The sequence below is a fragment of the Bos grunniens genome, chromosome 23 (genome assembly GCF_055505025.1).
Source record: "Bos grunniens cultivar Pamir isolate PY7600 chromosome 23, Bosgru_T2T1.0, whole genome shotgun sequence".
Taxonomy (NCBI): Eukaryota; Metazoa; Chordata; class Mammalia; order Artiodactyla; family Bovidae; genus Bos; species Bos grunniens.
This window is the reverse complement of record NC_141187.1, coordinates 12,981,009-13,001,225: the sequence shown is the minus strand read 5'-3', so window position 1 is coordinate 13,001,225 and position 20,217 is coordinate 12,981,009. Positions and strand designations below refer to the sequence as shown.

Here is a 20,217-nt window from a genome sequence, read left to right as displayed (position 1 = left end):
GCAGCACCTGCTGGGTGGGCTGCCAGCTCCAACAGCTACAGTCCCCTCCCTATTCCCCTTCAAGCCTGGGATAGTAACTAGCCCGGGTGCTTCCTCATCTCTTATTAGTTTACCTTAAAGCTGCCCATACCTCTGTAAATAGTCCATTTATGTGCCTTGGAAGCCCGCCTTCCCGCCAGTACTGCTGGATGCATACCTTCCCTCCCCCACCCCATCACTATCCCTCCACCCTCCTGCAGGGGTCTTCCATGTTGGACAAGTTGCTTAAGCTCTCAGTAGTTTTCAGGTGGGTAAGTGGAATGACTGTCAGACTTCATTCCGAGGGCGGTTGTAAGGATTCAGTGGGAATTCCCGAGTCCTGGGTCTAGCACAGAGCCAGGGTCGGTAAGTGTTTCGTGCTTTTCCCTTCAGGAAGTGGCTTGCTTTCCAGATCCGCCTTCAGCTGACCTGGGAAGGTAAGAGCATCTCCTGGTTGGGGGCGGGTGCGGGGGTGCTGTGCATTGAAAAGAGGGGGTAGTTAGGGGCTGGAGGGAGTGCTCCTGATGAAAAATCCTGTCCCCAAACCATATGTGTGACGGTTCTGCTAGAGAGTGCTGCTCAGGGCTTCATTTGCCTTTTAAATAGAGAGTGGGATGGGCCTGGGGGTGGGGGGAGCGGGTGGGCGGTCTGCTTGTTACCGGAGGACCAGACGAGGCCGCTCCCCTCCCCAGGCCCACGCCGCTCGCCATTAGCGCAGCCCGGCCGGGCGCTGCTCTCACTCCATTAACCTTCAGGAATAAAAAGAACGATTTCTTAAGTCAAGAATAATTAATTCAACCAGCTTTCCTCCTCAGCTTGCTGCTGCGCCGGCTGGACCGCTCGTGCGCTGGCTGACAAATTAATATCTATTATTTATATTGGGCTAGAGAGGAGCCACATGCCTAGGGACTAGGGGGCGGAAGCAGGGGGGCGCTGGGACGAGAGGTGGGAGGTAGAGAGACAGGGAAGTGGGGAGACAGCTCAGGGCCGGGGGCCGAGGAGGGGTAGGAAATGCAGAAACAGAAGAAAAGACAGCGGCTGGACGGAAAGCAGCAGAGGCGGCTGAAGGAGCTGAGGGAAGGCGGGCTGGGTGGGCTGCAGTCCGGGCCCCGGGGGCGGGGCCCTGGCTCGGCTCCCTGCACCTGCGGGGGTGGCCTGTCTAGGAATCTGCCAGCCAGCCGGCCTCCCGGCCCCATCTAGGACATGCACTGGCATATCACCCAGCACTCAGGGCGAAAGCTCTTTGAAGATGGGTCTTGAGACCCATCAGAATGCACAGAAACGTCTCCTCTCTCCCAGGCTCCTGCCAGCCCCAGGCCTGCTCCCTGGGTGGCTCAGAAGGTCTCCCTGAACTTCCTCTGCTGAGAGTCAGAACCACAGGAGGCTTGGAGGAAATGTGCCCTTCCCCACCTTCCCCTTTCTCCTTCCTGCCGTTTCCCCTCACTTTCTTCTCTTCCTACTTCTCATTCCCTCTTCCTCTCCCAGATGGAGTTGCGGGGGAGGGGCGGGCACTGGTCAGGCACCTTCCTCAGGGCGGGGGTCCGGGGGGGGGGGGGGGGGCGGAACATAGGATGAAGGCACTCCTCCGTCTATGCAAAGACTCAGGACTTCTTCCACATCCCACTCCCTGCAGGATGCAAAGCCAGAATTTACTTGGTTACTCCATTCTTGACCTGGCATCTTTTTAAATGTGTCTCAGTGGTAAAGAATCCAGTTGCTGATGCAGGAGACTCAGGAGCTGTGGGTTGGGAAGACCCCCCTGGAGGAGGAAATGGCAGCCCACTCCTGTATTCTTGCCTGGAAAATTCCATGGACAGAGGAGCCTGGCCGGGTACAGTCCATGGGTTCTCAGAGTTGGACGTGACTGAGTAGGCGTACACATTACACGTTGAATTATCTACTTATTTATCCATTTTCTTCCTTGTTTAAATGGAGGACAATTTCAAGGATGCAGCTCGATGAGTTTTTATATAGGCACACACATCCCCTTATAACCACCAATCACATGGATCAATCATTGTGGAGTGAAGGGGCTTCTGGGGTGCTGGAAAGATCGGAAACATTTCCAGCACCCCAGAAGCCCCTTCACTCCACAATCCCACTTCTGCTCTCTACCACTTTGAAGTAACTATTATTGTGACCTCTGTCACCACAGATTAGTTTTGCTTGTTAGTGAAGTTTATGTAAACAGAATGACCCGGTAGATACCCTTTTGTATCTGGCTTCTTTTGCTCCACATTACCTCCATGAGGTTCGTCATCTTTGTAGTAGTAGCTCATTATTTTTCGTTGGTGTGGAGCACTCCACTGTATGAATATATACCACGGTTCTCTCAACTGTTCCCTCTTGATGGATACCTGGATTGCTTTCAATTTGGGGCTATAAAAAATAAAACATTCTTGTATCTGTTGTGCTCTGCAGATTGAGAGCAGTGTAACCTTAGGCAATTGTGATGCTGTGATTTGTAAGAAATATGTATATTTTTTGCCTACAGTTCCTGGCTCACAGGTCTCAAAACCCTTGGAATTTCCTGAATGATGCGAGGCGTAAGAACATCTTTTGTTTTAGTATTTGCTCTTGTCCTCAGTTCCTTAAATCACTGCAGAGCCATTAAGGTGAAATGGGTGTCTTATTCATAACAAGCCCCTTTTCACCACACCTGTTGTTGCTGTTCAGTCACTAAGTCATGTCCAACTCTTTGTGTCCACATGAACTGCAGCATGCCAGGCTTCCCTGTCCTGCATTATCTCCCAGAGTTTGCTCAAACTCAAGTCCACTGAGTTGGTGATGTCATCCAACCATCTCATCCTCTGTTGCCCGCTTCTCCTCCCTCCTTCAATCTTTCTCAGCATCAGGGTCTTTTCCAGTGAGTTAGCTCTTCGCATCAGGTGGCCAAAGTATTGGAGCTTCAGTATCAGTCCTTCCAATGAGTATTCAGGGTTGATCAAGGTGAAATAGGTGCGTTATTCATAACAAGCCCTTTCCCACCACACCTGAATTTATGTTAATTCAGTGACTTTGGAAAGCCCCTGAGCACAGGGCTGGTTGCCAGAGGCGCCAACCGCGTGAATCAAGTGTTGGAACTCTGCAGAATGGGGAGGGGCTGGAAGTTGAGTCAATGGCCAGTTATTTAATCAATCATGCCTTGATAATGAATCCTCCATAAAACCCCCAGAAGAATGGGGTTCAGAGAACTTCCAGGTTGGGAAACAGAAAGCTTCTTGGTGCCATTGCACTGGGCCCCGAATTCCATGAGGACATGAGTTCTTTGGTTCCGGACCTCACCCTGTGTATCACTTCATCTGGCTGTTGGCTTGTATCCTTTAATATCCTCTGTAATAAGCCAGTAGTCTAGTGGATAAACGGGTTTCCTGAGTCCTGTGAGCTGCTAGAGCAGACTTGTCAGACCTCCAATCTGTGGCCTGTTGGTCATAAGCACAGTTAACAACCGGGGTTGGTGACTGGCATCTGAAGCTGGGGGCAGCTTTGTGGGACTGAGCCCTTAGCCCCCGGGATCTGATGCTGTTTCTCAGTAGGTGGTGTCAGAACTGAGTTGGATTGTAGGACGCCGGCTGGTGTCACAGAGAGCTACCTAGTGGGACGTGGGAAACCCCCTCTGCCCACCACTCTACCCACATATTGGAATTGAGGGTGCTGAATCTTTGAGCAAGTTACCTGACTTCGCTTAGCCCCAATTTCCTCATCTCTAAAATGAGAAGGAGGAAGGATTTTAACAATCCTATTAGAGATCATGAAGATTAAACAATATATGCAGAGTGTCCAATGCAGTGCCTGGCACACAGTAGGTGCTTAATAAATGCCATTTCCCCTATCTTGTAATCTGTTGGGATCTGGGAAGGGAGATTGCAGTGTATACTTCCCAGCCTGGGATCCTGAGGTCAGAAAGCTATCTCCATAGCAACCAGCATTACAGCAAATAATGACAACACCGATGACTATTTGCTGAGCACTCGTACAGCTGATGCTGTGCTGTCAGGACTTTTGCTGTCATTTCTACCATTATCTCTGGCTGCTCTGTGAGACCTAGTTCTCTGTGGCCTCTCAGTCTTCTCAAAGCACCAGGAATGATTCCCATTTTACAGACAGGGAAACTGAGTCTCAGAATAATTGAAAAGACTTGCTCCAAATCACTCATCCATCTGACCTGAGAGTAAAGACACGTCTCTTTCACTTTCTGTGCCTCTCGAAACTGGCAGAGGGTCTGGCTCAGGATGGGTGCTCCTGTTTGTGGAATAGACTGAGAAGGAAATCCCTCCTGTGCCCAACCCTTCCTCCCGGGCAGTCATTCTCTGGGGAATCATGACTGCCTCTCTGTGCATATGGTTCCTCCCCTAGAGAGAAACTTCTTGTGCCTTACACCACTATGCAATAGGACTTCGCCGGTGGTCCAGTGGTTAAAGAATCCACCTTGCAATGCAGGGGATGCGGGTTGGATAGCCTGTTTTGAAAGTGAACTGGGTCACCTCATTTACTCTTGCCCTGCATATGGAAGAACTCAGTGTTTGGGCTAAGAGACTCCCCGGGATCATCACATTTGGCCTCCAGCCCAGGGATCGGTCCTAAGGAGGTCAATGATCTGCCTGCTCTCCAAAGCCCTTAGAGAACGGGCTGCCTTTCCTGATGATGGGGAAGGAAGCAGAGGAGAGAGACCCGAGGCTGGGGACACAGTGCTGGGAGGCTGGACGCCTGCCTCCAGCCGGTCCAGCCCCACGGCCTGGCTGGCCTTGGGCAAGCCTCATTTCCTCTCTGGACCTTGCTTACCTAGTCTAGGACAGGTCAGGATGAATGCAAATCTTTCTCAGCTGCAATGCGTTTTCTGGAAGAGAGGGAGGGGCAGTGTCACTGGATTTCAGAGAATTCGATGAGTGGGGGGCGGGGGTGGGGTAGTGGAGGCTTCCGCAGTCCACTCAGGGCCTTGGGCCTTAGAGGTTCCATGGAGCTTTCTTCCCCTCCTGCAGCTAATCGGAGGAGGGGCTGCTAATTGCAAGGTGGAGGGCCGCTAATGAGCCCGCTAAGGACCTCGGAGGCGGCTCTGATGGTGCTAAAGGGCTTCCCTGTGTTTCCTTAAAAGCCCTGGTGGCAGTGAGGCCTCCATTAGCAGGAGGATTAATCACCAGGCAGGTCTCGGCCACCCCCTTCCAAGGTGCCCCCAGCTGCTCCCAGCCACCCCTGCGGTGCCCTGGGGCCTTAGAGATGCCCCCGCTCATGGCCTGTGCTAGCTGATCTCCGACAAGAGAGCAGGGCTGGGAGCCGGGAGTCTGAGGGGCTGGGCTTGGGGAACACGGGGGACACAGGGATGAGGGGAATGGAGACCCGAGAAACAGGGCCAGGGGCCTCTGGGAGCGATTGCAGGTTATGACAGACCCCTGGAGAATGCAAATGATATGCAAAATATGCAAACGATTAGTGATTAGTCGTGGGTCAACAGCTTGGGTCGTTTGAGGAAGAAGTTGACAGCTCTCTGCTCTGAGCCTCTGATTGGGCCCAGGGGAGGGTCAGGCAGAGTGGCCTTGGTGGGCCCACCAGACCAGGACCCCTGACGCCTCAGTTCGCCAGCCCTCCTGGGCACGCTCCTGTGCCACCCCCTGGGGCAGGGAGGGGTTCAGGCTGCCAGAGGCTCAGAAATCCCTGTTCACCCCGCAGACTGCCTACTCTCTCAGAGTCCAGGGCATCCCTTGCCATTCGCTTTCCAGGCCTGTGAGATGTGTGACGTGTGAACATCTCTTCTCCCCTGCCCCTCTGAGTTCGCGCTGCCCTTTCCCCTGCAGCCTCTGAGTCTCTGTCTGCCCCCTCTCTGTGCCAGGTCCCTGGAGAGCTCCACCTCCTGCTTTCCTGGCCCACCTGTTACTTATTCCCAGTGACCGTCCCTCTGTGCTCTTGAAGGACAATCTGCTATGATGCCCTTGTGCCTCAATCACTTAATTTGTCCCTGGTTCTCATTTGATGGGTTCAGAGGGCCCAGCCAGTCCTGGGGTGGGGGTGGAGGTGGGGTGGAGGGAGGACCTGCTCCATCATCTCAGCTCATCAAAAAGAAAAAACAAACCCCGCAGTTGCCAGTCAGGCCATCCTTGAGAGCCACCCAGGGGAACCCCGAGAGGGTGCCCTGTCCGCCCCCTGCTCCCCTGTGCTGGCCAGCCTGAGCAGGGAGCTCCACCTCTGGGTCTTTCTTTGGGAAAGTGAGAGGCCCTGAATCCAGTGGGGAGAGAGGCCAGGGGTATAGAGGGGGGGCAACCAGCCCGACCTTCACCCAGGGGTGGGGGCTACAGGGGCCTGAGATCAGTGACACTCGACCCCATAGTCTGACCCTTTTAAGCAGGGACCAGGCAGTTCTGAGCAGAGGGCAGGAGGGGCTGGACCAACCCCCCTGCCATCCCCATGGGGGTCTACCCCCACCCCCTGCCATCCCCACGGGGGTCTACCCCCATCCCCTGACATCTCCACGGGGCATCTCCCCCTCAACCTCCGCTGGCTCCTATGCCAGCTGCATTGAGTGCTGACTCCAGGAGGAGAGCTGGGGTTCACATCATCCTACATGGTAACGTTAGGGGAAGGACACTGACTGAAAACGCCCACCCTGGCCAGGAACCATAGTAACCATTTGCGTGATGTATTTTATGACAGAAGGTCGTGGTAAGGAGCACGGAACTAATAAGCCACCATCAACCAGAAGAGTTTGGGAAAGGTCAAAAGGAGATGTCACATGTCCTTCCGCCACCCGGAATCCTTCTTGCTGGCATCTGTCCTGGCTGAGCAATGTGTGTGCCACCAGGAAGGACCCTGAGTCTTAATGATGGGCTAGAGACAACCTGCAAACTAATCCTATCCCCATGAAATCCAAGACTGCAAGCCATGTGGCAGAGCAGTTCTCCTGGGTTCCCTTACCCTCCTGCTCTCCGCCCAGGAGCCCTCCCCAGTAAAGTCTCTTGCTTTGTCAGCATGTGTCTCCTCGGACAACTCATTTCTGGGTGTTAGACAAGAGCCCACTCTTGGGCCCTGGAAAGGGTTCCCGCATCCTGTAACAGTAACACCTGGAGCCAGATGTGTTGCTGTTGGGGGTGACAGTGATGGTATCTGTCCCTCATCTGGCCCAGGGACCCCTTCTCGTTCCCCGCTTCCTCCATCACTCTCCCTTCCTTTCCTGGAAGAGAGCTCAGGGAGGTGATGAGGGGGGACCTGGGAGATCTGGGGTCTGAGCCACGTTGGCAGCTAGGACTCCCTGCATGGAGCTCCCTCACCTGCTAAATGGGGATTGTCTGGCCTGCCTCCTGGGGTTGTGGTGAGAACCAGAAGAGAATGTTGAAGGGCTCTGGGGACTTGAAAAATCTATGCAAGGGTAAGGTCTCCAGTGCACAGTCTCCCATGAGGACTGCTCTGCAGGCTCACGTAGTTGTAGAAGTTAGTGTGTGCTTGTTAAACCTGCCCTTTGCCTTCTGCACCCTGGACTCCCAATTCTGAGAACTCTCTTACACACACGTGCCTCCACTGTTGGCCACTCCCCTCTCCGCCCCCATCTTTGGGACAAAGACCCCCTTTCCTCAGTCTTTTTCTCTCTTCCCAACCCATCCTTCTCCAGAAGTGTCCTCTGTGACATTGTTAGGAGGCTGAGAATCAGACCCCCACCTCCCAAGGGCCTCTCCAGACGTGAGCAGCATCAGCTTTCTAGCGTCCCCACTCCCGCAGTGACATAGACACCGCTGGCCGCCCCTGACCTTGAGGTGGCACCAAGATCCTCTTTCAGCTCTCCTGTCTGCTCCCCCCGCCATCAACCCCCTCCCCCCCAGCCTCAATCCTCCCTGCCTGCTGGCGGGCTGGAAGGCTATCTCGGCAGCCCCGAGCGGGGGATCAGGTGTGTGGTGGTTAGGGCCCACCTCCTCCCTGGGGCCCAGGAGGAATCAAAGGACTTCTCTTTCCTTCTTCGACTCAGCAACCTGAGCCCCCATCTCTTAAAACTGGAGCTGAGAAATGCATTGCTGGGAAAGGACTTGCAGAACTTGGCTGGATTCTGGGCCACCCGAGGCCCAGGTTGCTTGGCTGGGCTGGGCCTGAGGCTGGGAGGGGTGGGCAAGAAGGAAAAAAGAGTGTTGGATTAGGTTGCCTACCTCAGCTCAGGCATAAAATTTAAGGAGCACCCCCAAATAGTTTCACGCAATATATGAAAAAATCAGAATTAATGCAAAACAAAACATCATCGTCCTATGCAGAAGAACGTGCCCCACACTGCCCTCCCCTCCATGCCCCCACAGAGGTCTGTGTGCTAATTTTCAGAATCTGTAAATATGTCAAGTTATATGGCAAAGGGAAATTACATGGTTGCAAATAGAATTAAGATTGTTAATCAGCTGACCTCAAGATAGGGAGAGTATCCTGCATTGTCCAGGTGGGACCTATGTAGTTACACGAGTCCTTAAAAGTGGAAAAGAGGCAGAAGAGCCAGAATCAGGGAAGGAAACGTAGTGACAGATGCAGGGTCAGACTGATGTGACATGATGTACTGTGATGTACTGAGATGTGATGAGGATTCTGCTGGCTTTGAAGACAGAATGGGGCTATGAGCCATGGAGTGCAGGCAGCCTCTAACACCTGGAAAAGGCAAGAAAACAGATCCTCCCCTGGAGCCTCCAGAAAAGAATGAAGTCTTGCTGACACCTTGGTGTTAGCTCAGTGAGGCTACTGTCAGACTCCGTCCTACAGAAATATAAAATAATAAATTTGCTGTTTTAAGCCACTAAGTTTTGTGGCATTCTGATACAGCAGCAATAGGCAGTCTATCAGGCTCCTCCACCCATGGGATTTTCCAGGCAAGAGTACTGGAGTGGGATGCCATTGCCTTCTCCGAGGAAACTAATACCATCAGCCAAATATCAATGTTTTAAGTAAAAGCAGGATCAGGAGACTCAAGGCTCCTGTTAGGGAATATAAAGATATATATATATATGTTGAAATCTTGCATGTCTAAAAAATGTCTTTATTCTACCCTCTCGTTGGTTGATAGTTTTGCTGGGCATGCAATTCTTTATAGAAAACCATGTCCCTCAGAATTTAGAATGCATCAATTCATTGTCTTCCAGCTTCTACTGGTAGGGTTGAAAATCTGAGTCCATCCTGATTCCTTTTTCTTTGCAAGTGACCTATTTTTTCTCTCTGGAAGCTTTTAGGATTTCTTTTTTAAGCACTAATGTTTTGACATTTCACAATGGGGTGTTTTTTTAGGGGTTTTTCTGGTCATTGCTCTGGATGATTTCAAGCATGTATTTTAGTTCTAAGAAAGTTTCTTGCATTATATCTTGGTTTCTTTTCCCCACTCCATACATTGTTTTTCTTTTTCCAATACTCCTAAAAGTCATACATTGGATCTTCTAAGCTGATTGATGAATTTTCTTAAATTTTCTCTCCCATTTTCTCATTCTTTCTCTTTTTCTCTACTTTGTAGGAGATTTCCACAACTTCATTTAAAATTTTTATATTAAATTTAAGCAGTTATTCTTTAAAATTATTTTTTAATTTTTAAGACCACTTGTTTTCTGAATGATTCTTTTTATAGCATTTTATTTTTATTTCATGGATACAACATACTCTTATCTCTCTGCAATTGTTTTTATATATTTTTTAATTAAGTTTTCATCTGTTTCCTGGTTTCTGTTTCCTCAGATTTCTATTTCTCTGCTTTTCTGTTTGGTCTCTATCTTTTGGGTTAGAGACTTTTTGTACACATGTGCTGATCCCTGTGGTCTGTTCATATTTAATAGTGGGTTACTAGGAAATCATTTCGGAGAAGGCGATGGCACCCCACTCCAGTACTCTTGCCTAGAAAATCCCATGGACAGAGGAGCCTGGTAGGCTGCAGTCCATGGGGTCGCGAAGAGTCGGACACGACTGAGCGACTTCACTTTCACTTTTCACTTTCATGCATTGGAGAAGGAAATGGCAACCCACTCCAGTGTTCTTGCCTGGAGAATCCCAGGGACAGGGGAGCCTGGTAGGCTGCCGTCTATGGGGTCGCACAGAGTCGGACACGACTGAAGTGACACAGCAGCAGCAGCAGCAGCAGCAGCAGGAAATCATTTGACAGGTCCATGGGAAAGCTATCAACTACTGGGCCTCCTGGAAGGGTGATCAGGTGGGGACCCAGCTGCTTCATAGATAGAAGCCCAGTGTCAGTATATTCTCTTGAGCCGGTGAATTTCTCTAGAAAAGATTTCCAATCTTCCCTCTGGAGGGAAAGATCCTGAGACCTGAATAGGGGAGCAAGAGTCCCCTTGTTCAGAATATAGACTTTCATTTATCATCTTTTCCAGCAAAATACCTGTAGTGAGTTATTTGATGGCTCCCCCAAAAGACGTCCGTGTTATAATTCCTGGAAACAGTTAATGTGAATATGTTTGGAAAGAAGGACTTCAGAGATGTAAGTAAGTTAAGAATCTTCAAATAAGGTCATCCTGGACTATTAAGGTGGGCTCTAAATCCAATGACAAGAGTCCTATAAGTGACATACAAAGGAGAGACACCCAGAAGCCCATGGAAGAGACTGGACTGATGCAGCCACAAGCCAAGGAACACCTGGAGCCTCTAGAAGCTCAAAGAGGCAAGAAGGATTCTCCCCTAGAGCTTTGGGAGGGAACATAGTCCTGCTAACATCTTGATTTCATACTTATGGCCTACAGAGCCATGAGAGAATAAATTTCTATTGTTTGAAGACACCAAGTACTGTTTCTATTGTTTCTGGGAATTCATTATGGCAGCCCTAGGAAACTTACCCAGCACCTTACTTCCAGCTGGCCTGTTATCCCCAAAACCAGAGGCCTTGTCTTTCAACCTTTCCTGGGAATATGCTGCCAGTCTTCTGCTGGGGTGGAATCAGTATTAACTAAGGTCTGAGAGGAGACTTGAAGATCTAATTGCTCCTACTAGAGACTTTTCAAACTACGCTTCCAGTTTTCAGCCTCACTCCTTACCCCTACCTTCAGTGGTATTTGGCATCTTTAATGCTCAAACCTTGCTTAGGTTCTGTGGTGTGAATCATCTAGTTTCTTTTTTTTTAATTGGGGTATAGTTGCTTTGAGGGGCTTCCCAGGTGGCTCAGTGGTAAATTATCTACCTGCCAATGCAGGAGATGTGGGTTCAATCCCTGGGTTGGGAAGATCCCCTAGAGAAGGAAATGGCAACCCACTGCAGTATTCTTGCCTGGGAAATCCCATGGACAGAGGAGCCTGGCGGGCTACAGTCCATGGGGTCCCAAAGAGCTGGACACGACTGAGCAACTACACAACAACAGAGTGGCTTTACATTGTTGTGTGAGTTTCTGTTGTACAACAAAGTGAATCAGTTATATGTATACATATATGCCTTCCCTCTGGGACCTCTCTCCCCCCCATCCCACCCATTAGGTCACCACTGAGAGACCAAACTGAGCTCCCTGTGCTATACAACAAGTTTCTGCTAATTATCTATTTTACAGCTCAATTAAAAAATGGGCAGAAGATCTAGATGGACATTTCTCCAAAGAAGACACACAGATGGCTAACCAGTCTCACTCACTTTCTTGCAACCAGTGAAGTTGCTCAGTCGTGTCCAACTCTTTGGGATCCCATGGACTGTAGCCTACCAGGCTCCTCCATCCATGGAATTTTCCAGGCAAGAGTACTGGAGTGGGTTGCCATTTCCTTCTCCAGGGGATCTTCCTGACCCAGGTCTCCCGCATTGCAGCCAGACACTTTACTGTCTGACCTACCAGGGAAGCCCAAAAACAGACAAGTGAAAGTCTCTCAGTTGTGTCCAACTCTTAGAGAGCCCATGGACTATACAGTACAGCACCTTATCGTTCCTCGCCCCTCCCCGTGAAAGTCGCTCAGTCATGTCCGACTCTTTGCAACCTCATGGACTATACAGTCCATGGAACTTTCCAGGACAGAATACTGGAGTGGGGAGCCTTCCCCTTCTCCAGGGGATCTTCCCAACTCAGGGATCAAACCCAGTTCTCCCACATTGCAGGCAGATTCTTTACCTGCTGAGCCACAAGGGAAGCCCAAGAATACTTGAATGGGTAGCCTATCCCTTTGCCAGTGGATCTTCCCGACCCAGGAATTGAACCAGGGTCTCCTGCATTGCAGGCAGATTCTTTACCAACTGAGCTATGAGGGAAGCCTTCACAGATGGCTAAGAGGCACATAAAAAGATGCTTAACATGACTAATTATTAGAGAAACGCAGATCAAAACTACAATAAGGTATCTCCTCTTACTGGTCATAAAGGCCATCATAAAAAAGTCTACAAACAATAAAATTTGGAAAGGGTGTGGAGAAAAGGCAACCTTTTTGCACTGTGGGTGGGAATCTAAATTGATATAGTCACTATGGAGAACAATATGGAGGTTCCTTAAAAAACTAAAAATAGAACTACCATATGACCCAGCAATCCCACTACTGGGCATATACCTTGAGAATCATCTAGCTTCTTATTGGCATGCTGCTGCTGCTAAGTCGCTTCAGTCGTGTCCGACCCTGTGCAACCCCATAGACGGCAGCCCACCAGGCTCCTCCATCCATGGGATTCTCCAGGTAAGAGTACTGGAGTGGGGTGCCACCCCTTCCAATTTAGGGGCTTAAAATGCTGCTTTTACAGTAAAAGTCCATTACCACCTGTCTACCAGGCTTCCAACTTCCAAAATTTTAATGACATCTCTCATCTGCTATCAGTTCTTCTTCCTCCTTTTTCTTTGTATGGGTTTTGGCTTTAAAAATATCTTTAACTGTCATTTGGTGGTGTTTTAGGAAGAAACAGAGAAAAATGTGTTCCTTCAAGTACTTTGTTTAATCTAAAGGTTTATATAATTAACACGATCAGAAGATTCATATTCTTTAATTATTTTAGAGTTTGATTGCTATATGGAAATTCATGCACTCCAGTTTGCCACAGACCTCACCTCTCCCTGCAGTGCTACACTTAGTTTGATTGGTACGTTTATATTTCCCATCTGGCTTCTTCCTGTAGGCATTTACATCTGTTATCACTGATTTAGGTAACCTCCAGAGAGATCAGAACTCCAGAGGACCATGGTGAAGGGGGTGGTATTTGATGAGACAATCTCTGCTTAAGTTTCTCCACTTGAAAACTCACTTAAAATCTCTACTTAAAAAACAGGACAGAGGGACTTCCCTGGTGGTCCAATGGTTAAGAATCTGCCTTCTAGTGTAGGGGACACAGGTTTGATCCCTGGTCTGGGAATTAAGACCCCACATGCCTTGGAGTAACTGAGCCTGCCCTCTGCAACTAGAGTCCATACACCACAAGGAAAGATCCCGCATAACACAACAAAAATCCTGCGTGCTGCAACTAACACAGTCAAAAAGAAAACTGGGCAGAAAAAGTAGAAAAAAAATCAGTTGGAAAATTGCAGCAGGAGGGACTTCCCTGATAGTCCAGTGATTAAGACCTGGAGCTTCCCACTGCAGGGGGCACAGGTCCAATCCCCGGGCAGGGAACTAAGATCCCATATGCTGCCTGGTGTGGCCAAAAAAATTTGAGGCAAGAGAGGAAGGACTTAAGGCTGGCTCACCTTGGTTTGGTTGAATTTCTGAATCCTTGGTTGAAAAATCCACTGACTCCTGCCTGGTGTTTATCCCTCTGCTTCAGTTTTTCAATTTGGCTAATAACCACATTCATCTGTGCCCAGTGGAATGAAGTTGGCATGGTGAGATAAGACATAAAAAACCTCAACAGCCAGAAAAAAAAGAACGAAATTCTACCATTTGCAGCAACATGGATAGACCTAGAGAATATTATCCTCAGTGAAATAAGTCAGAGAAAGACAAATGCTGTAAGATATCACTTGTGGAATCTAAAAAATAATACAACCGAATGTATATGAAAAACAGAAGCAGAGTCACAGATCTGGAAAACAAACTAGAGGTTACCCAAGGGGAAAAAGAAGGGGGAGCAGCAAATTAGGGGTAAAGGATTAAGAAATACAAACCACTATGTATAAAATAGATAAGCAACAAGAATGTATTGCATAGCACAGGGAATCACAGCAATTATCTTGCAATAACTTTTAATAGAGTGTAATCTGTAAAAATACGGAATCACTATGCTGTGCACCTGAAACTAATATAACATTGTAAATCAACCATACTTCAATTTAAAAACAAAGACAAAAAAAACCTCAACAGAAGGAAAGCTGGGAGCTTTGCTATTTTCTTTTTATCTGCAGCTTTACAAGTTATCTTGATCAATATTGAATTGTATTGCACAGATACATCTGTTCCTCCTCATTGGAACTAACTGCCTGGACCCTACTGGCCTAGAACACTGTATTGAAAAGAGAAATCTTGATACTAAGAGCCAAAGGCCTAGGGGTCCTTGGCAGTCCATTGTTTAAGAATCCGAACTTCCAATGCTAGGAGTAGGGGCGGGTTTGATCCCTGTTAAGAGAACTAAGACCCCACACGCCATGTGGCCACAAAATAAATACATAAATACAGTTTAAAAAGATTGGTGTTTCCCAGCTGGAAGATGTGAATACCGCACTCTGGGTTCCTTAGCAATTCCCATACCCCTCTGCCTCCAGTAATGGAGGGTATAGGGATCTTTCAGCTACAGGAGAGACAGAAAAGCTTTAGGAAGGAGTCTGAGAGGAGCTAGAGATGCAAAAGTGGTAGAGGCCAGGGTCTTCACTGATGACTGGGGGGCTGAAGGAGATGCTGAGCAGGTGCTGTGTGGAGACGGGTAGGAAAAGGAGAGAGGAAGGTGGAACTGATTACCATCCTCCAGTGAGAGCCACTGAGCATTGGTGAATATCAACCTCTCCTCCTTCTCCTCCTCCCTCGAGCCCCAGGGGCTCCAGCCAGATCTTCATACAGCCCGGAGTTCTGTTCAGTGGAGGTCGTTGGTTGCACTGAGTGTAATGTGTGCATCCTGCATGCTCTGTGCTCCCAGGAGACGGACCCAGGGAAAACGTGTCCAGTATTTCCCACCATAACTGTGCTCTCCAGATCAACCAGGAGCAGCCACCTCCTCACTACCCAGCAGAGCTGGTGTGCCCTGGTTCTGGTCCAGGCAAGGGGAACTGGAAAGCAAAATCTAGACAACCCCAGACCCCTCCAGCTCATCCTTTTCTTCCCCCTGCCCTGCCCTGCCCTCTGCCATCCCCTAGGAAGCAGCAGACACAATCAGCAACTTTTTTTCTTTTTTTTTTTTTAAATAAAAAGGCACTTTAGGGCTTTTATGGAGGAGGCTGAGGGCCATTAAGATACAAATTAAATCTTTGTGGGAATGGCCAGGAAGCAGATTCCCTGTGTGAGGACGGCCCCTCACTGGTCCAGCCTCCCTCAGCCCCAGGCTTCCACCTAGCCTTGGGCCCCATCTCCCTCCCTCCCACAGGCAGGATTCAAGTGCATTTTAGCAGTGGAAGGAAAATTAATCTGTCTTGGTGTTAAGTAGGTTACAGGGCAGGGCTGGAATGGGGTTGAGGGAGAGAGAAAGAAGCGGGCGGGGGAGGAGTGACGGGAGGGGGAGTGGAAGGGGAAGGGGACCCTGCCTGCCAGACTCTGCCTGTTCTATTTAACCCTCTCACCACGCGGAGGAGGGAACTGCTACTGCCACCCCCCGTTTTACAGATGGGGAAAACTGAGGTTCCTGAGAAGTAATATGCCCAAGGTCAGGCTGCTAGTGTCAGCTGGGATTTGACTCTCCTTCTAGAAGGTTGGAGAGAAGGAGAAAGAGGTGCACATGCAGTGTACCCTGCCCTCCATCCCTTCCATCCGGCCCCCCAAAGCATTTAATCCAGGAGCCAGGAACTCCTCCAGCTGCACTTTCCTGCGACCGGTCATTCTTGAGGGTCCCGCAGAGGGTTGTGATTTATTTGGGCCAGGGCACCAGAGCATGTAAATCATCCCATGTACGGGTGTGTGTGTGTGTGTGCTTTGGAGGGGTGTGGCCAGGGAGGGCCCATTAGAGCCAGTCTACCCAGTTAACTGTTGGGAGCCACGCAAGGCGTTTGTTAGTTTGGATTTGGACCGAGGGGCAGAGGCGGGGACAGAAGACGTCTTGGGCCACGCATGCCCCACCCGGGGGGAGTTGGGAACCTGGTGGGGAGACGGTGGGGGAGGGGCTGCCCTCGCGGCGCCGGGCGCCACGTGCCTCCAGACGCTGGTGCTGGGGGGCTGACCTGTCACTCATTCACTCACTCGGCAAATGTTTATTCCGCACCCGCCGCGCCGCTGGTGGGGGGCTAAGTGCTTCCGTTAGAGAGCAATAAGAATGAGAATAATGCGTATTTCATCTTCCTAAGAAGCACACTTTCCTCGCAGTTCTAACGTTTCTGAGACCAGGTTGCGTCTTACAAGCAGTGAAAGCTACAGTTATAGTCAGCAGTGTTTTAGTTTTCTCAGCAGTACATAAAGTCATGGTGTATTCAAACCATGGCAGCTCAGATTTGATGAGACTGGGTGACAGTCACGCTTGTACCTCCTCCCTGCCAGCCGCTCTTCTGACCCCTTTACACGTATTAACAGGTTAGTGCTTCCCAACCACCCTGAAGTAGGAATTATTTCTGTTGCCATTTTAGAGATAAGAAAACCGAAGCACAGGGAGGTGAATTTTCATCTCCACCCCCCACCCCATGGGCGGCCTTGTAAAGTCCAAGGCCAGGCTTGTAAGCACAGCAGAGCTGTGTGCAGGGTTAACAAAGGGACCTCAGAGCCCTCCCTGGAAACCTCCCACCCAGAGTGGGTAGGAGCCCTCCCCTCTCAGGGCCCCCAAACCTGCTCCCCTGTGTGTGGGGTACAGTGATCAACCACCGAAGCAGCTGCCATTCCTAACAACCCAACAGCTATGGGCTCAGTCCAGGCCTCTGGGTAAGTCTGGATAGAATGGCCATAGGAGGTGAGGGGCTAAGGGGGGCAGTGGGAAGCCACGGAGAAACTCAGAGCTGGAGGTACAGCACCTTACCATTCCTTGCCCCTCCCGGTGAAAGTCGTTCAGTCATGTCCGACTCTTTGCAACCTCATGGACTATACAGTCCATGTAATTTTCCAGGCTAGAATACTGGAGTGGGGAGCCTTTCCCTTCTCCAAGGGATCTTCCCAACCCAGGGATCGAACCTAGGTCTCCCACATTGCAGGCGGATTCTTTACCAGCTGAGCCACAAGGGAAGCCCAAGAATACTGGAGTGGGTAACCTATCCCTTCTCTATCCCTTCTCCCTGGGATCTTCCAGACCCAGGAATCAAACCGGGGTCTCCTGCATTGCAGGCAGATTCTTTACCAACTGAGCTATCAGGGAAGCCCCTCTCTGGAGTAGACATGGGCATGTCCTAGGATTTGCTTCTCTCTTTTTCCTGGTCTGTCTCAGGCTGGGACAGCACCTGCTGATGGGGAAGATTTAGAGTAAGAGGGAAGAAAGGGAGAGAATTTACTAGAAATCTGCCCCCTCCCCTTATCATCCACACTCCAAAGCAGGCCAAAAGCCACATTAGGAGACAGAGGGCCTGGGGTGCCACCTGCCCCCATCAAACCTGTGTCTCTCTAGGCTTCAGTTTCTCTAACTGGACAATGGGATTAATTCTCCTCAAGAGATCCTCCAGCGGTGGTGGTGCTAATAAATGCTGATCCCCGGGCTTTAACAAAGGCCGCTGTGTCCTCTCACTCCAGAGTATGCACCTGCACCCCAGTTCAGGCCTGTCCCTTCCCCAGCCTGCCCCTGCCAACTGGTGGAAATGAAGACCTCACCTGCCAGGAGGAGCCAGGAGGGGTGCTTGGAGCCCTGCCAGCAGCTCCGAGCTGGCGGCTGGCTGTGTTCTCTTCCCGGGGCTGGCAGTAATTAATCAATCAACTCATCCAGAGGCCCAAGGCTGCCCTTGGCAGCATCTCCCGCACACAACACGGTGAATGGAGACAGCAGCAACTCCAGCCTCGGCCACGTGGACCTGGTGTCCGGGTCTGAGAGGGGCCTAGAAGAAGCAGGGGGTCATCTTCTCCAGCCCGATGCGCCTCATACTTGTTCACTCATTCAACAAAAGTTATTAAGCGCCTGCTGTGTGTCTTGGGTCAGACAGACTCTCTGAAAGCAGAGCCTGAGACAGGGATTCAGAGACATATGGTTCTTTTGAGGGTGCTTGTCAGGAACCCTGTGTAGAGGAGGGAGCCGTCAGTCTGCTCGAGCTGCTATAACAGTAAGACGGGGTGGCTTAAAAACAAGGCATTTATCTCTCATGCTTGTGCAAGCTGGGAATCCAAGATCAAAGTGCCAAGCGCCTCAGTTTTTTTGTTTGTTTGTTTTTGATGTGAACCACTTTAAAAGACTTTATGGAGTTTGTTACAATATTGGTTTTGTTTTATGTTTCGGTTTTTTGCCCCCAAGGCATGTGGGATCTTAGCTCCCAGACCAGGGATCAAACCCTTGCCCCCTGCATTGGAAGGTGAAGGGTTAGCCACTGGACTGCCAGGAAGTCCCTCGATTCAGTTTTGGTGAGGGCCATCCTCTTGGCTTGCAGACATCTGCCTTCTCACTGCGTGCTCTCACAGCCTTTCCTTGGTACATGCTCGTGGAGACAGAGAAGGATTTCTTATAAGGGCATCAACCCCATTATGAGGGTCCCACTTTCATGACCTAATCTATACCTAATTACCTCCCAAAGGCCCACCTTCAAATACTCTCACACTGGGGATTGGGTCTTCAACATATGAGTTTGAAGGGGGGACACAGCTATTCGGTCTGTAACAGGATTTAAAGACATGGTCTCAGCTTACGTCTCACCTTGGTCTGATCGGCAGGGAGCTCTTGAGTATAAATGGCACCGCAGAGTTACCTCTGGCTTTGAGAGGAGGGCCAGCCCTTTTCAGCCCCTTCTCAGACAGTCATTGGCGGTTAGCCACGGAGCTGGGTAACCTCCAGGACAAGGTGTTTCCTATCAGCCTAGGATGAGCCTCCAGTGAAGGGACAGCTGAGACGCATTAGCCACCAAAGTTGATAGTAGCTGAAGGATGGTGCACCTGCCCGGGTGCAGCAGGTTCTACTACACCAGAGGGGCTCGACGTGTGGTCTCTGGACCAGCCGGCGTCTCAGCATCATCTGGGAAATAAAACTTGTCAAGTCTGGTTCCAAGACCCCAAAATAGAAACTCTGGGGATGGGGCCCAGTAAGCTGTGTTGTCAACAGCCCTCCTGACGATCCTGATGCCTACTTACTTTGGAGAACACTTAACTGAGGATATACAAAGAGCAATACAGTCACCATCTCAGTGTCGAGAGACTTAGAGTCCAATGTGTCCAGACCGGCAGGCTGCACACGGGTCTGCTTGTGGGTTTGTGCCCCCAGATCTGAGCCTGAGAGCTCAGCTCATTTGACTAGAATTTCCTGACAGTGGTGACACTTGCCACCAACTCCTCACAGACCTCTGTAGCCTAGGACCCCCTCCCCTCATTCCATCTCTTCTCTCATCCCCTACAGCGGCACCACTATAAGGGGAGGGCATCCATATTCAACCAACACATACTGAGTCTCTTCTGGGCTCTCTCTCATAAGCTATTTTATTTGATCCCTCCCTACAGCATCCTGTGTTGTAGGTATTAGCATCTCTGTTTTATAGCTGAGGAAACTGTGGCTCAGAATAACTTGCCTTAAAGTGATACTATTAATAAGGGGATGAGAACTTGCCCTTTCAATTCCAAGCTCAGTGTGTATTCTTCTATAAACAATTTTGGCAGAAGTCAGAACAGTGGTTGCCTTGGGGTGGGGTTAGATATTAGATGGGATACACAGGGGCCTTCTGTGTTACTGGAAAGGCCGTATTTTTCATTTGGGCGGTGGTGATATCCACATGTGTCTAAGATAAAAGTCACTGACCTTTATGCTTGAGATTTATGCATTTTGTTGGATGTAAATTATACTTCATTTTAAAAAATACAAAAGTAAAAGTCCTGAACAGTCACAAAAAGATAAATATTATATGATTTCACTTATATGAGGTCAACGCTATATATTGTTGCCCTACTTATTTAACGTATATGCAGAGTACATCATGTGAAATGCCAGGCTGGATGAAGCACAAGCTGGAGTCAAGATTGCTGGGAGAAATATCAATATCCTCAGAATGCAGATGACACCGCCCTTATGGCAGAAAGCAAAGAGGAACTAAAGAGCCTCTTGATGAAGGTAAAAGAAGAGAGTGAAAAAGCTGACTTA

At 49.7% G+C, this 20,217-nt stretch overlaps 2 long non-coding RNA genes across 2 annotated transcripts; one reads left to right on the top strand and one right to left on the bottom strand.

Annotated features, from left to right (window-relative positions):
- The first annotated feature begins 155 nt into the window (after positions 1-155).
- On the top strand, positions 156-6,976 carry LOC147346720 (uncharacterized). The gene is made up of 3 exons (XR_015153167.1): positions 156-286; positions 412-455; positions 6,661-6,976. It is a non-coding gene; the product is annotated as an uncharacterized LOC147346720 (long non-coding RNA).
- Positions 6,977-14,631: 7,655 nt separating this feature from the next.
- Positions 14,632-18,915, bottom strand: LOC147346719 (uncharacterized). The gene is made up of 2 exons (XR_015153153.1): positions 17,763-18,915; positions 14,632-14,746 (listed from the first exon to the last, which is right to left on the bottom strand). It is a non-coding gene; the product is annotated as an uncharacterized LOC147346719 (long non-coding RNA).
- Positions 18,916-20,217: the final 1,302 nt, after the last annotated feature.